This window comes from Hesperophylax consimilis, chromosome 7 (genome assembly GCF_061612785.1).
Source record: "Hesperophylax consimilis isolate HC1 chromosome 7, BYU_Hcon_1.0, whole genome shotgun sequence".
Classification (NCBI taxonomy): Eukaryota; Metazoa; Arthropoda; class Insecta; order Trichoptera; family Limnephilidae; genus Hesperophylax; species Hesperophylax consimilis.
The window spans coordinates 26715671-26721670 of record NC_142842.1 but is presented as its reverse complement, the minus strand read 5'-3'; positions in this window follow the sequence as shown (position 1 = coordinate 26721670).

The following is a 6000-nucleotide window of genomic DNA, read 5'->3' as shown; positions in this document are numbered from 1 at the left end:
GTGCTGTTCCGCCGTCGGTTCCTCACTGCGGCTTCTATATGAAAAAGCTGAGGATCCGGCATCGGGATGTACTCCACGTTATACGGGGGCTTGATGTTAACAAAGCTAGTGGACCTGATGGAATACCTGCCCTGGTATTGCAGAGGTGTGCTGCGGAAATAGTTCCAGTTTTGACAAAGCTCTTCAAAATGTCCCTGAAGTGTGGCACTGTGCCCTCTGGTTGAAAAAAAGCGGTCATTCACCCTATTCCCAAGAAAGGTGACCGCTCCAACCCGGCCAACTACCGCCCCATAGCGATCACATCAGTTCTGTCCAAAGTGATGGAACGTGTGATCAACGACAAACTGCTCACATACCTCGAGAAGAACAAAATGATCAACGACCGTCAATACGGATTCCGGCGGAACCGCTCGTGCGGTGATCTTCTCGCGTATGTGTCGCATGTTTGGGGGCGGTGCCTGGAACGTCACGGTGAGACCCAAACGGTCGCACTAGACATATCCAAGGCCTTTGACCGGGTCTGGCACCGAGGACTTGTCAACAAATTGCCTTCTTACGGACTTCCCGCATCCCTGTGTACGTGGATTGCTGACTTTTTAAGGGATACGTCGATTCAGGCAGTTGCTGACGGTTTCACCTCATCTTCACACTCTATAAATGCTGGCGTCCCACAGGGATCGGTTCTGTCTCCGACTTTGTTTTTGTTGCACATCAATGACCTTTTGACATTTGCACCGATACATTGTTACGCGGATGACAGTACAGTTCATGATAGCTTTTTGTTTGACAAGCCCCCAAAGGGCACACAAACTCCAACGGCTCGGAGGGCTTTGAAGCAGAGAATGGACGGTTATCTCGAGAGTATTTCCTCTTGGGGTAAAAATAATCTCGTCGAATTTAATGTTTCAAAGACCCAATCCTGTCTGATTACGTCTAAAAGGGATCTAAATGATAATCTAGTCTCCTTCAACGGAAGCAATCTTCCGAACAGGCCTTCTATTGATATGCTTGGTGTAACTATAAGTGACCAGCTCAGGTATGGGGGCTCTATCGAAGCCAGAGTAAAGCTGGCCTCTCAGAAGCTGGGCGTACTGTACAGGGCCCGCAGATACTTTAATAATACACAACTGCTGACCCTGTACAAATCGCAAGTGCGCCCTACTGTCGAATTTGGCAGCCATCTTTGGTCCGGAGCCCCTAAATACCTGAAAAAACCCTTATGATAAATGTTCATAATTCAATTTTTTATAATAAAATAATTCATTTAGATTAAGCTTGTTATTAGATAATAGTTTATTGTACCATTTTATACCTATAAAATGATAGTGACGTTAAGCCTAGAGGTCCAAAAACATCGAAACCTTTGTTTTGAAACTATTTATTAAATTACAATTTGGGCGGGTTTAGGTACCACGCCCCGGGAACCATTTATTCGGTAAAGTTTCAATTCTGAATGGTAATCTTACACCAGGGCGATACTCGAGAAATCTTCCACTCTGAAACTTGCCGCAAGTATACTATATATTATTTTTAATTAATTAATTTTGAAATAAAAAAAATTTTAAAAATTTGAAATTACTTGCGCACAAGTCACAACCTCAAAACATTTCTCCAAACGTATACGTTATATACTGCCTTATACCCGGCTATAGCCGGGTATAAGGCAGCTAGTATTATTATATTTATCACGAAATTTAAACACAGTTTCAATAATATGTAATAGCGATAATACGTAAATAATGAAAATATTAATACACTCTTGGCAAAACATGAAACATGCTTACGAAATCTGTTATCATTATGTTATTATCATATCTCAAACCATTACTATGGTAAAACCAGGAAGTAAACGCCCTAGTTGCATTCAAACAATCATTACAATCTTAAATACAATATAATAAATACATTGAATACGTAAATACAGGGTTTTCCAATAAGAGGTGTTATTTTGAATAGCCCGCTATTTCGGTAGATGTTACTTTTGATGTTGTCATTTTTCGACATTTGACAAGTAAAAACTACGTTATTAATAAAAATGGAACGATACACGCTTCAACACCGCATTGAAATTATTAAAATTCACTATTATTAATTATTAGAATTCCATCGTAAAATCATCTTGAGTGATGAGGCCCATTTCCACCTCGGTTGCTTCGTCAACAAGCAAAACTGTCGCATCTGGGGCTCGGAAAATCAAAGAGTTATTGGTAAAAAGCCTCTTTATTCTTAACGTGTGACTGTTTGGTGCAGTTTATTGTCCGGCGGAGTCATTGGACCTTACTTTTTCGAAAATGAGTCTGGAGCAACAGTTACGGTGAATGGATTGCGCTATCGAGAGATGATTAATGATTTTTCATGGCCGGAATTGGATGATATTGATTTGGACAGCGTTTGCTTTCAACAAAACGACGCTACGTGCCACACAAGCAACGAAACCATTGATCTTTTACGGGAAAAGTTTCTTTGAATATCAAAATAACACCTCTTATTGGAAAACCCAGTATAATAATCATTCCTTGGATTCAATTGTTATTTCATTACTCACGAACGAATTAGTTTGGCCAGCCCAGCATTTAATATACCTTACCTACTAATGAAGTTTTATAAAATAATTCATTTAATTCAATATATAAAATATTCTCTAGTTTTGTTGATAGAATTTCACAACAATGAAGTTATAAACAAAGGAATAAAATTTGGCTTTTCTCGTTTCTTAGTATGAACGAAAGTTAAAAAATATGTAGGTATAATAAATATATCTTTACACACCTACTAACTTATCATATTATTTTAACAACTAAGTTATTTAGCTGCGTTTTTATTTTTTATTTTATTTATTAATTATTTTATAAATATGAATTTAAAGAAAATTTAATCTCAAAGATACAAATATTACAAACCATTGGTTCATTCTAAAAGTACACGGAGAAAAATTAGCTTGTGTATGTTAAACTTTTAGTACCTTCGTAATATATCGGAACATGTGTTCATGTACCTGCATTTTTCCAGATAACATACACAAGATACAATGACGAAATGCGAAAATATAAAAAAACTTTAAGAACACATATTCCGACATCGCGATAACAAACAAGTGTTTTATTGAAAGTTTATTATGAAACCCATCAATTCATTCGTTATAGGCCTGCAATCCCGCTTACAACCAGATTACTAATAATTTGAAGAGATTCTTAATAAATAAGTAATATTTTACGTCAGTAAGTTTTCTCCAGGAAAATGCTGAAAACGGAGCAATAAATTTAGTATAGAGACTTCCCTGACTAAGGGAGTATTTCACCATCCTCTTAATATCTTATCCATAGGATAACGTATATTTTTGATTAAATTATTTATAAAGTCCGAGTTTACTATTCGGTAATCGAACTTATAAATAGTGGTAATTTATCGGATAAGTTTACCGATTTTTCTAGGTATTTCGAGTATATATTGCGAGTAATGCGTTTATTTATATTAATAATTTATACGTTATTCTGTAGATAAGCAGCTGGTCCAGTTTCTTCATCACCTAGGATTCTTACTGCAAAGTCTCCATCTTCTATCTTTGTTGAACGTCACAGCGGTACTGCCAAAGTCTGTTATCTATGTGAGGATATTGTGTTAGCGCTTTATTAGCAGCAGACACGCACCTGGACGGATGATAAACCTCGTGCTGGTACTGTTGGTGGACGCGGTAGAATCTCTCGCTGCAGCAGCTGGTCCAGTTTCTTTACCACCTAGGATTCTTGCTGCAGAGTCTCCATCTTATATATTCGTGTCACCTGTTCCTGTTCTTCATTTTACTTAACTTAACTTTATTTTTGTAATACTTATATTTTTTGTAATATTTGCATGAACTGTAAAGCGCCAATACAAATTGTCTAATATTATTATTATAATAAGCTATCAATAGGATGGTGAAATACCCCCTAATTCTAATCGAGCTGATCAAAATGAGAAAAACATAGCAATAACAATTGGATGCGGGGAGTACTTTTTTTGTGTAATGTATATGTTTGATTCACTCTTTACCTTTTTATTTATTTACCAAAGTCGAGATTTATATTCGTTACTCCAATCAAATATCCTATAATAGTAATTATAGCTGTAGTCTCTAGTTGCTAGAAGTGCTTGTGTGTGTAGCATATTGACGTTGATATTTCTTTTAATGGCGGCAAATTGAATTTATGTTAAACTCTCTTTTTGGCGATGTTTTAAACTTCCTAATTTATATTTCGATCAAAAAATTACAAACGACTAAAACACTCCAAGTCGTTTTTCAGATGGCGAAAAAACGGGGTAATTATATGAATTGAACAATTAATTAGTTATAATAAATACCCTACAATATTAATTAATCCTAATTATAGCTTACACAAATAGAAATAATAAGAAAGGCGAAATTGTAGATGGGGACGAGAGCATATTTATAAATTACTAGCATGAAAAGGTATGAGGTTCATAAATATTTAGGATACCCACAATCACATAGATTAAACCATACTAGTATTAAAATTGATATTAGGATTACATTTCAAACTATTATTAGAAAAATTTTAAAATGCAACCTATCTGCTAAAAATTTAGTAAAATAATAAATACTTGGGCAATACCTCTACTAACGTACTCATTTGGCATAGTTAAATGGTCCAATACAGATTTCGATAACATAGAACGATTAATTACAACTACACTTACTAATTTTAATTGCCATCATCCAAATTCAGCTATAGAACGAAATAATTTACCTATAAATTAAGGTAGAGGTATAGACAAAATAACTTTTTTGAAACATGATACATCAGGTAGAAATGCTAAGAACTTTTTTCCATAGGAAAGCTAATAGTTCAGAAATGCACAAAATAATTTGCAAGGCAGATAGAAACATTAGACTTTTAAATTTATAAGACGAGAATGCCAACATTTTTATAAATCCCAGCCAGGAATTATCAGATTCCTGGTCAAATAAAATTATTCACGCAAAACACTTCAATTATCTCAACCAAACGTATGTTGACAAACTTTCGTCAAACAAATGGTTGAATATTAGAAAATTTAGCGCAGAAATAGAAGGATTTATGCTTGCCATTAGATAGGAAGCATATTATCAAAGATACAAATCAAATTGATGATTTATGTAGAAAATGTTTGGCTTTCCGGAAACTATAGAACGTAACTTGATTGACTGCCGTAATATAGTACCATATTATGAATACGAACCAAATTCATTTTTAGAAAATGAATTTTGTAAAATATATTACGATTAAACTATACTAACAGTCCGAAAGATTATCACAATAGACCCGATATAGTTTTACATGACAAAATATAAATTTAAAAAAAAACTTACATCATTGATGTCGCTATTCCAAATTCCTGTAATATTCAAAAATCTGTTTCTGAAAAAATAAGAAAAAACATATATTTAGGAAATGAAATTAAAAGATTTGGCATTCCCAGACTATAAAAATATTACCATTTGTTATATCGGCTACTGGCATTATACCTAGCTCTCTCATTCAAAATTTAGGTGTATTACATCTTTAAAAGAATTTATATATAAAAATGCAAAAATCAATCATTTTAAATACATGTAGGATTACGAAAGATTTTTTAAATATTTATATTGAGGGATCAGTAGGATTTATCGTTCCAGTTAGGAGTCGGTGAATTATTTTCCCATTTGATCTCTGGTAAGTTGACGTGTTGTTCTTGTATTGTTTTGTATTTATTATGCTTATACGAGTATAATGCACTAGCATAATGTGCATTGACTAGATGACCATTTGTTGAAAAGTGTGTGGAAGGGTTTAGTTTTTCCTGTGGAGAAGATTTAACCAGGACATAAAGTCGAAAAAATAATTATTTTATTACGTTTCTAAACCTTAAAAGACAGAGTTAATTGCTTTAATTTTGTTTGAGCAAAACCAGCAGTAAGGTCGTGTGTAGGTTACCTGGCTATACTATATCGTATAAATTAGCCGAGTTTTCAACCATTTGCGA